At 37.1% G+C, this 10,506-nt stretch overlaps 1 non-coding gene across 1 annotated transcript; it reads left to right on the top strand.

The window, feature by feature from the left end:
• The first annotated feature begins 232 nt into the window (after positions 1 to 232).
• Positions 233 to 339, top strand: LOC120105281. Its single transcript, XR_005507677.1, has one exon. It is a non-coding gene; the product is annotated as a small nucleolar RNA R71 (small nucleolar RNA).
• Positions 340 to 10,506: the final 10,167 nt, after the last annotated feature.

Here is a 10,506-nt window from a genome sequence, read left to right as displayed (position 1 = left end):
ATTTTCTTCTTTAACATGATACATTCCTCCTTTAGTATTAGTCGGTATTTTAGGTTTCTCGTTCTTATCTATTGTATCCCAAGCCTGTGCATTTTCTGCCAACAGATCAAAATAGTCCCAAGCTTCCTCTGGTTCCTTATTCATAAATTCACCATTACACATCATTTCTACAAATTGTCTCATATTGGAGGACAAACCATCATAAAAGAAACTAATGACCCTCCAAATTTCATATCCATGATGTGGGCAAGCAAGGAGAAGGTCCTTAAATCTTTCCCAACACTGAAAAAATGTTTCTCCATCTTTTTGTGCAAAGTTCATGATATTTTTTCTAAGTATGTTTGTTTTATGTGTTGGAAAGAATTTCTTTAAAAATTCCCTTGTCATCTCTTGCCAGGTAGCTATGGTCCTAGGTCTTAAAGAATGTAACCATGACTTAGCTTTTTCCTTTAAAGAAAAAGGAAATAACTTAAGCTTAACTACTTCTTCAGTGACATCATTGAAATGAAGTGTTGAACACACTTCATCAAATTCTTTTAGGTGCAAATAGGGACTTTCAGAATCAAGTCCGTGAAACTTTGGAAGTAATTGGATTATTCCTGGTTTCATGTCAAAAGCTCCCGCAGCAGTAGGAATAACCATACAAGATGGGGTACTGGTCCTAGTGGGTTGTAGATAATCATGAAGCGTTCTAATAGGTAAGTCATCTTGAAATTCATTGTCTCCCTGATTACTACCATTATCTTCCATTTGATTATTTGAACTTTTATCCCTAAATTCAACTCGGAATAATCTTTTCGTTTTATCCCTTTGCCACAACCGCATATACTGACCAATTAACCAGTCGACTTTTTTTTTTTAAATAATTATTATTATTATTATTTATTTATTTATTTATTTTATATATATATATATTTTTTAGAGTTTTGGATGAGTATGAATATTACCTAAAGCTATGAATATTGACACCCTGCTACTAAAATTATTCACAATCAAACAGTATCAAAGCATAGCACCCTTATTTCTAATGTTTTCCTAAAAATTTCTAGACAGCTCCTAACTGGTTTGAAGAGTACACTTAAGCCTCCAATCCGGTCTAATAACCTAGTCGACCAGGTAAGCTCCCAGAAAAGTGGAGGGGTCACGATGCGTATAGCAAAGGTCCCACTTAAAACCCACTTTCCTCGAACAGAAACTGTCTCCCTTCAATCACTTAGAGGGACAAAGCTTGCCTAGACATCGACCGGGGTCATAGAGCGAAATTGGTGCAACTTTCAGTGGTCTTCGTCCTATTGAGCTCGATTATCCTTAGAGGCCAACGTCTAGTTGATTTTAATTAGGCTTAGGATATTTATGCACTGGGATGATTTTTGGGCTAAGGACGAGTAATGAAATCCCGACCTTATCTTTTTAATGGGTTCAACCCTTAGATTATTTTATGCAAATGCTTTATACTATATGCAACAATCAAGAAAATTTTTAACATTTTATGTCATGACATTAAATTGCATTTGAATAGTTGATCAAGCAAACTAACTAATTTTTATATATTTATTTATTTATTTATTTATATATTATTTTATTATTTTAATTAATAATATTTTTTTTAATTTTTTAAAACAAGAGTAAAATTCTAATGTAGGAAAAATAGGACTAGTATGAACAAAATAGAAAAATTAATTTAAATACTCACGGCCGGAGTTCGTTCACTCCGGGAATCCAAAAATGTGATCTTGATCTTCTTCGTTACTGGTCCTGCTTTTGTTGCCCTTGAATCTGAAAAGATTTGAAATTTTAGCTGTGTTAAAAATAAAAAAAAAAATGAAGAACTAGAAATAAAGAGTTGAAATTTTCAGCCTTGTTCTCGTTCGCACGTTGCAAATCCCCGGCAACGGCGCCAAAAACTTGCTACGATTTTAATCTTGCTCTTTTAAAAAGGGAAATTAAACGTAGGATACCCCAAGTATAGGGTGTAGCAAAGTAATATTCTCGGTAAGTCCGAGATCGAATCCACAGGGATTTGACAGTGAACAAAAAAAAACTAAAGGCTAAATAATATTCGGATTGTCAAAATATAACTAAGGCATCAGGATTCAGCCTAGCACTTCATCATGTTTTTCCTAAAATCATCTATTATCTCAGTTAAATAGATTTAGTTTTATGGGCAGCATTATAGTAATTCTATTTTAAACTACAGGGATTTCTAAGCATCTGTTATACCCGGGGGAAATAACAAATCAAAGAAAATATATAAGTTTGAAATAATTTCTATAAATTTCCTGCACCATAAATTAAATCAAAAACATTAAAATCCCATTGATGATTAAATGAAATACATGAAGAAAATACTAGGCTTTTCCCTAGCCTTAGCTAGAGGAGATTTAGCTACTCATATGAAATGGGAACATTTTATAAAAGGGATTAGCATAGAATAAATAAAATAAACATAAACCCCTTTTTTTATCTTTCTTCTATCAAGGAAACAGAGCACTCTGTTTTCCTTGAATCTTCTCCTGTGGCCTCTCCTCCTTCGTCGCACGGCTAAGAGGAAAGATCGGAAGAGGGAGCTTTGCTGGTAGATCCTCCCGTGGCCTCTTCCTCCTTCCTCCCTCTCTCGCTCGAACTTGGATGGATCCGTCCGGCTAGCTGGTTTGTTCCGTCCGGCTGGGAATAATGCCGATAGATCCTCCTCCTCTTCTTCTTCGGTGTAGGAATGAATCCCCCCCTCCTTTTTTCTTTCCGTCGGCTGCTGCTCCTCTTATAGCATGTTCTTGAGATGCGGGATGAAGTTGAATCGCTTGAGACTCTTCAGCTGGGAACGTTGCAGAAATTTGAGAATTGATGAGCCACGGGGTGGAATGATCCGTTTGGAAGATGAATGCTGGGACGTTGCAGACGTTTGGGAAGCTCCAGATGTTGACGTTGGGAAATTAAGAAGACTCGGCTTGGGACTCTTCTCCTCCGATGGCTGCTGGCCTCCTCCTCTTCCGTCGCACGCTCCATCGGATGGCTCCTCCTCTTCCGTCGCACGCTCCATGCTGAGCTGGGAAGAAAATAGGGGAAACGGAAAGATGATGAGATGCCGCTTGGAATTGAAGAGCTGGTTTAGCTTAGGTCCCTTAGGTCTGATTTAGGTCCCTTGGATTTGGTTTAGGTCCCTTGGATGAATTTCACTCAAACACAAATAAAACATTAATTAATTAATTTTATTAATAAAAATTAACTATAATACTAATTAAGATAATATGAAAATTTCACTTTTGTACTCTCATCAATTTGAACATTTCAAATGCTTCAAATTTATGTCTCATTAAATAGACATAACCATATCTCGAAAGGTCGTCTGTGAAAGTAATGAAATATACATATCCGCCTCTAGCATTTGTTCTCATTGGCCCACATACATCATAATGTACTAGGGTCAATAAGTCATTGGCTCGTTCACCTTTTTCAGTAAAAGGTGACTTGGTCATCTTACCAAGAAGGCATGATTCACAGGTTGTTAATGATTCATTAATATTGAGGATTTCCTCTTTATTTAACTTGTTCATCCTGTTCTTGTTAATATGACCTAGCCTATGATGCCAAAGATAGATATCCATGATATTATCTATTCTAGGGTGCTTATTGGACTTGTAATTACATGAATAGGCTGTGATAATATGTAAATCCCATTACTCAATTGTCCATGCATTACAGTAACACCATTCATAATGATATCACAGTAATTTCTTTTTATTAAAATCTCATAACCGTTCATGGCCAAAAGGCCTTCAGAAATTACATTCAATAAGAAAGAAGGACAAAAGTGACAGTCACTTAAGACTATTATTTGAGAATAGAATACAAGTTTCAGAATCCCTAAAGCTAGAACTGGAACTGATTTTCTATTTCCAACATTTAGGAACCTTTCGCTTTCTTCAAATCTCTCACTGACCTATAATCCCTGCAACGAATTACAAATATTAAAAGAACTTTCGGTATCCAATACCCAGGTCGAATTATCACATATTGAAAAATTATAAGGTGTTATCATATAAGTACCTTGATCTGCAACTGATTGCATCTTTTTCTTTGGCCTGTTCGGGTCAAGAGAGGCAATGTACTGAGGACCGTTCCTCTTCCAATGTTTTTGCTTCTTACAGTAGAAGCACTCTGCCTTACTCTGATCAGCCTTCTTATTCTTAGTCTGACTTTACTCTGCATGATGCACCATTTTCTTTTGATTTTTATTTTTCTTCTTTCCTTTCTTAAAAGGACCACGACCCTTGGACGAACCTCGCACTAAATTCACCGACCCTTTTAGGAGTTGGTGATCCTTCTCAAAAGTTTGTAGTAAACCCAACAATTGGTGATAATGTACTACTGATTTCGTCATATGAAAGTTGGTGAGAAATGGGCGATACGAACTAGAAAGAGAGTTCAGTATAGCATCTTTCCCCAATTGATCATGAAGAAAAAAATCGAGAGTGCTCAGGCTCGATCAACTCAATCATGTACAATACATGATCAGTCACCGATGCCCCATCCTTCATCCATGTGCTGAAAATAGCACAACTAGTCTTGTGTCTCTCAACATCGTCGGAAGCGCCAAAAGATTCGTTCAACACTTGAACGATTTCTTCAGACTGGGCACTCTCGAACCGGCGACTGAACTCGTCGCTCATTGCAGCAAGCATAATGCATCGGACAGTTATACCGTCACTGAGTCACTTCTGATAAGTTTCTCTGACTGCACCCCGTGCATTAGCAGCAGGCTGCTCAGGTGCTGGATCCGTTATCACATAAAGGATCCGTTCATGCTCTAGCACAATCTTAAGTTTTCTAAGCCAGTTATTGAAATTGGGTCCAGTCAACTTATCATTATCCAACAATGAACGAAGTGACAAATTAGTGGCCATTTCTGCATAAAAAGAAAATCGGCTATTAGTATATGAATTGACAATACCCTAAAGACTTGGACTTTAGTCTAAAGGTCCTCCCACTATTTTATACAAATTTGTAGCCTCTACCTCAAATTTGAAGAATTACACTTAAATCTTTAGTGAGCACTAGAACCCAATTGATCGCATATGGGCCCGAGTGTGGCTCGGCCAACCCATATGCACCTATTGGTAGGTTCTGAACCAATTGTTTCACCAAACAATTTCTAGTGATAATTTTGCCCCAGTCTCTTTGGCAGGCGTGTGGCGCTTCCATCGAAGATTTTGGTTAGGTCCAACCATTAAATGATAGGGTTCCGTGTAATCAACTAATAGATGACCAAGCCTGAGTGCGGCTCGGCCCACCTGACCACCTATTGAAGGTACACTCGACTCATCATATATCAAATGATAATTTTAATGCCCGATAAGCACCAAGCCTGTGGCGCCTCCAATGATTATCGAAACATTAGACTCATTATCATCTAACTTAATGGGAGGCTATGACCTAGTTATCCCCATAACTATTTCATTTTAAGGATCTAATAATTTTGGAGGATTAAATTAGGATAGATAAGAAGATCCGATTAACCTAAATTCTCCCACTGACGTCACCAAGTTAGATTATAAAGAATTAGATTCAAACCGGTTAAGGAAGCACCTAAATCAATCAAACTGATTTTTCTTACAGACATGGGTTAACTCGAATCATTAAATGATCCAATCAAAAAATGATTGACCAAATCGGCCAGGTAAGTGAGATCGGTGGAAGGGATATGCCATTAACTCGACAAAGACGCATCAGTGCGAGTAGCTCCCAATTAAAAACCACCGGTCGAGTCTGCCAAACTTACTTTAGACACTGACTAGTTAATCAATTTTGATTTTGACCATCCTAATGACTCGGGCTCAACCATGGAGCCTAAATCAAGTTCCATCTTGGTCTGATCAAAGACATGGAACCGATCAATCTATAACTATTGTAAATTGAATTGAGTTATCGTGATTTGATCTAATTACTACTTAGTTAGATTTAATCAATTAACTCAATCATTCCATGATTTGATTCTAACCTTAGGTCTAATCCAATTAGAGAACTTGACTTGAGCTAACCCAAACCTCCAAGACTTATGCAATTTGTCATTAAAATTCAATTCACAATTCTAGGTCACTTAATTCTCAATTAAGTGTAGTTTTATGAAAAAATTTTAGATCATTGTATAAGTCTTAAATCAGATGTTAATTACAAATTTTTAGTTCTTAAAATCAGATCTAAATTTGTGAATTAAACATTCTGATTTCATATTTAATTCATGTTTAAATCATTAACGATTTATGTTCACATATCACATATATAAACTAACATGAATTAACTTAAATAACATGCATCATAAGCATTTATTCTCAGATCTTATATGTCTTACAAAATCAGAGATTAAAAGAATCATAAATTACATTTAGATCTAATCTAAATAAGTTTATGATTTCAAATTTTACATGTTCAATATATCACATATATTAATCCTAAAACAAGCATCACATGCATCCAAATTTCAGATCTAGTTAATCATGCAAAAATAGTAATTAAATCATTCATAAATCTTCTTTAGATTTGATCTATATATATTTATAAATCTCAGATTTAATTATAATTATTTTAAGCATAAATTGTTTAAACATTCAACCTGGCTCTGATACCAATTGAAGAAAAAAGCCGGTTTTTGCATGCATGTAATTTTAAAAATTTTCAAAAAAATGCAGCGAAAAGATAGAATTAAACTCTTTAATTCCAAGCATGCAAGGGAGATCATATCTCAAAAATAAATTACAGGAACATTTAAACTATTTACGTAAAAATAACTATAAGTATGATTAATCATAGAATTAGAAAATCAACAATCCTTGTTAAGTTCTAAACCTAATTAAGATAAAATAAATCTCATACCTTATGATGAAGAGGTTGGATTTGAAGATCTAGAAGTCGAGCCCCACAGCCACAGACGTGTCTGGCCTCTATGGATGATCTATGCGAAGCTCCGGGTTGATCTGATCCCGCGGAAGTGCTAGCTTGCGCGGAACCCTGCTGTGGCTGATTTTGTTCTTCCTAAAATCAATCAACCTTTGATTGATGAGATGAAGGAAGAAAATGAAGAAGGAGAAGAGGAGAAGTAATGAAGTGATCCTTTTCTGAATTTTTCAAAACTCTAAGTTCTAAAAAAAAATCATAATCACTAAACCCTTGGCGTGGAGAGGAAGAGGAGAGAATTAATTCATAATGTCTCTCTTGCTACCCTTTTATAGATTGGGTTTAGGGCTTCTCCTAGTCTTATTAGAAGTATGGGACTATAACCCACCCTTGGATTAATGCCAAGTGTCCAATCCTTGTCCTCATAGATGCATGGCATGTGTCCACTTAATCAATTGATTAATTTTCTAATCACATTAGGATTCCTAATCTCATTAGGAGAATTAATTGATTTAGGAGCATGCATCCTACGACGCCATGTGGACTTTAAAGTCTGCATAGTGTGAACATGACTTAAGGCATATTCATCCTACGACGACATGTGGTCTTTAAAACCCGCACAAATATTGGTTTAATCAAATTGACCCAATCATGAACCCAAATTAATTTGGGTCGAACCCAATTTGATTTGGCTCATTAAATCAGCCCAATTGCAATCCAATTGCAATTAATTCCATTTAATTCTTCATAATAATGACTCTTAATTGACTAGAGTCAATCCCAATCCAATTGGGTCAAGTTCGATCTGTTAGATGTATGCCCTAGAAGCCAATTTTGGCTGACACATTATTAATTCTGGGACATAATTTGTACTTGACTTTATTGAATAAATGGAAGGCATCTTTTTCATTCATATTGTTATTGTGTCTATGAATCGTCCAATGGATTAATAAGATGATGATGCATATTCTCAAGAGTTGAGAATTTGAGCCATGTATCATTAGTGATTAATTTCTAAACGCTTCTGATCGATGGATCATCACGATGACGGTGATCGATCCGATGAGATCAGTGCACACATTACTTTTCTATGGATGGACGAGACTCGAGTCCACGGTGTGGAGATACTGAAGTAATAGTGCAGGTGCTTGTTAGAGAACAAGGGTACTGAGCGTGACTACGACAAGAAGTCACTTGGATGTCTATCCACTCGTCAGTGACTTGCTTGATGTTGCAGTAGTGTGACTGGTCCTTTGACCTACGGTGCTTCGGCCACTCACAGTAAGGTTATTGTAGTTTGACTGGCACATGCATGGTCTCTAGCCATATGAGTCTATGCAGTGTAGATTGGCTGCAGTAGGTTCACTGTAGGAGTAGGGTATGCACCTATAAGGAATCTATCGATCTTGATAGATAAGGAGAGATCTCATGTGATTTATAAGACTGAGTTCGTAAGACCTCGGCCGGGGCAGTATGCACAGTGGAGAAAGAGTTTTCCACTCTCGAACTTAAGTCGAATAAATCTTCACATACGACAAACGATGGGGTTTGACGAGTTGTCCATGACCTCCGTCCTATAGGGATCCACGATAGTAGGACTGTATTACATAATGACTGCACCTAGAGGTTTATCATTCCATTCTGCTGGATAGCCACTACATGCTGCTAGGTGTCACTGGTGGATGGTGAGACTCACAGGGATTATCTCGATGATCGATAAACCCTAATAAGTAGAGTTGGAATCGTTCCAACCCATTGAAAGGAGTTTTCAATGATATTGAGATAGAGATCACAATATATCTCACTACCAGTCAGAATAGAACCTATGGGGTCACACACACTAGAAGTATTGACCGATCTGATGGTTGAAATGTGATTATGAATCACAAGTAATCAATTTGATTGATGATCAGTTGAAGAAGGAACAATGGAAATTAATTAATTGGACTTAAACACGAATCCTACTTGGAGTAGGATTCCTAGAGTCCTAATTGGATTAGGACTGGGAGTCCTACTTGGAGTAGGACTAGGATTCCTACTTGAAGTAGGATTTCCAGAATCCTAATAAGATTAGGATTTTGAATTTATTTTGGATTCCTACTTAGAATAGGATTCCTAGAAATCCTAATTGGATTAGGACTTCGAATTCAAATTAGAATTCTAATTGGATTAGGACTAAAATTGAATAAATCTTAATTGGATTAGGACTTCTTAAGTCCCAATTAATTATTAATCTAATGAATCAAGATGAGTCCTAATTAGATTAGGATTGAAGGGTTCAATTGAGTCATGGTTCATTAAGTTCTAATTGGAATAGGACTTACCTAGATTAAACCCAATTGGTTCACCCTTGGACTAAGCCTAATTAGATTAGGGCTTAGCCACATTAGGGCCTCCCAAACCTTACTTAATGAGGATTAGGGCATCACAAGAGGGAGGGGCTTGCGCCCCTCCTCCTTTTCTTCTTTGGTGCGGCAACACAAGAGGGGCCGGCGCCCCTCTTTGGTAAAACATCAAGGGCTCCTAAATTGTAGGAGCCCTAGATGCCTTTAAAAGGAGGTGAGTGGCGGCACCCTAGGGCATTGAAGCCCTCTTCTTTTCAGCCGTCGCCCCTTCTCCTCCCTTGGTCTTCAAGCCGCATGCAAAGAAGAAGAAAAGAAGAAGCTTGACGGCTCCCTTCCTCCTCCCTTCCTTCTTCCAACGCAAGGAAAAGATAAAGGCTGCAAAGCTTGGTGAACTTCTTCCTTGGATGTTCCATCTTCTTCCTCCTCCCAAGTACAATCAAGGGTTGATTCAAAGGGAAGACATCAGCCACCTAAAGTAGTCTTTGCAAGGGAGCTAGCACCCCGGAAAGACAAGAAAGCTTTGATCGGTCCTCTGCTTCGTGTGGATACCCGTAGAGGTCGGACGCTTGTGCGGCTTCAAGCGAACCTTCATCCTAAAACCACGAACTCCAGTTTGCGGTGATCATCTACCTGCACAAGGTGAAGATTTGATCTTCCAATTAGTTTAAAAGTTTTTAATCCTTATCTAACTACAAACGGTTTTTGAACAACGTTCATGTGATGAACGGTTGATCCCGCGCATGCCTCTTCCACTGCCATCTGAATTTTTAAAATTTTTCTGCGGCATGGGCGGGTTCTAACAGTGGTATCATATTCTAGGCATCGTAGATTAAGGTAAGGATTAATTATCTAAAGGCATCTTAGATCTGAAACTTAAAAGGTTACGCATGCTGAAAATTTTCTACATGCAGATTTTTCAAGGGTGCTGATTTTAGCATGCTGATTTTTATGTGATAAAATGATGATTCTAATTGCATTGTTAATGAGATTACAAAGTTTAGAATCATGATTAGCATGATCAGCAACCTATGTCATAACATAATCAATTAAGTTTCAGATCTGAAAAGTATAATTGTTGCATGCGGTGATGATCATATAATTCAAACCCTTTTGGTATCAAATGTAATGACCTGCGATGTGATCTGTAATGTCATGTAATTTTTCAGATGCTTGCATGCATCTTATTTGATGTTTTGAGAGGCCTGCGTGCCTCCTAAAAGGGATGTAATATATATTTTTATTTTATATATATCTGGTTGTATTTCTGTGATGT

The sequence above is a fragment of the Phoenix dactylifera genome, unplaced genomic scaffold (genome assembly GCF_009389715.1).
Source record: "Phoenix dactylifera cultivar Barhee BC4 unplaced genomic scaffold, palm_55x_up_171113_PBpolish2nd_filt_p 000248F, whole genome shotgun sequence".
Taxonomy (NCBI): Eukaryota; Viridiplantae; Streptophyta; class Magnoliopsida; order Arecales; family Arecaceae; genus Phoenix; species Phoenix dactylifera.
This window is presented reverse-complemented; position numbering and strand designations above follow the sequence as displayed.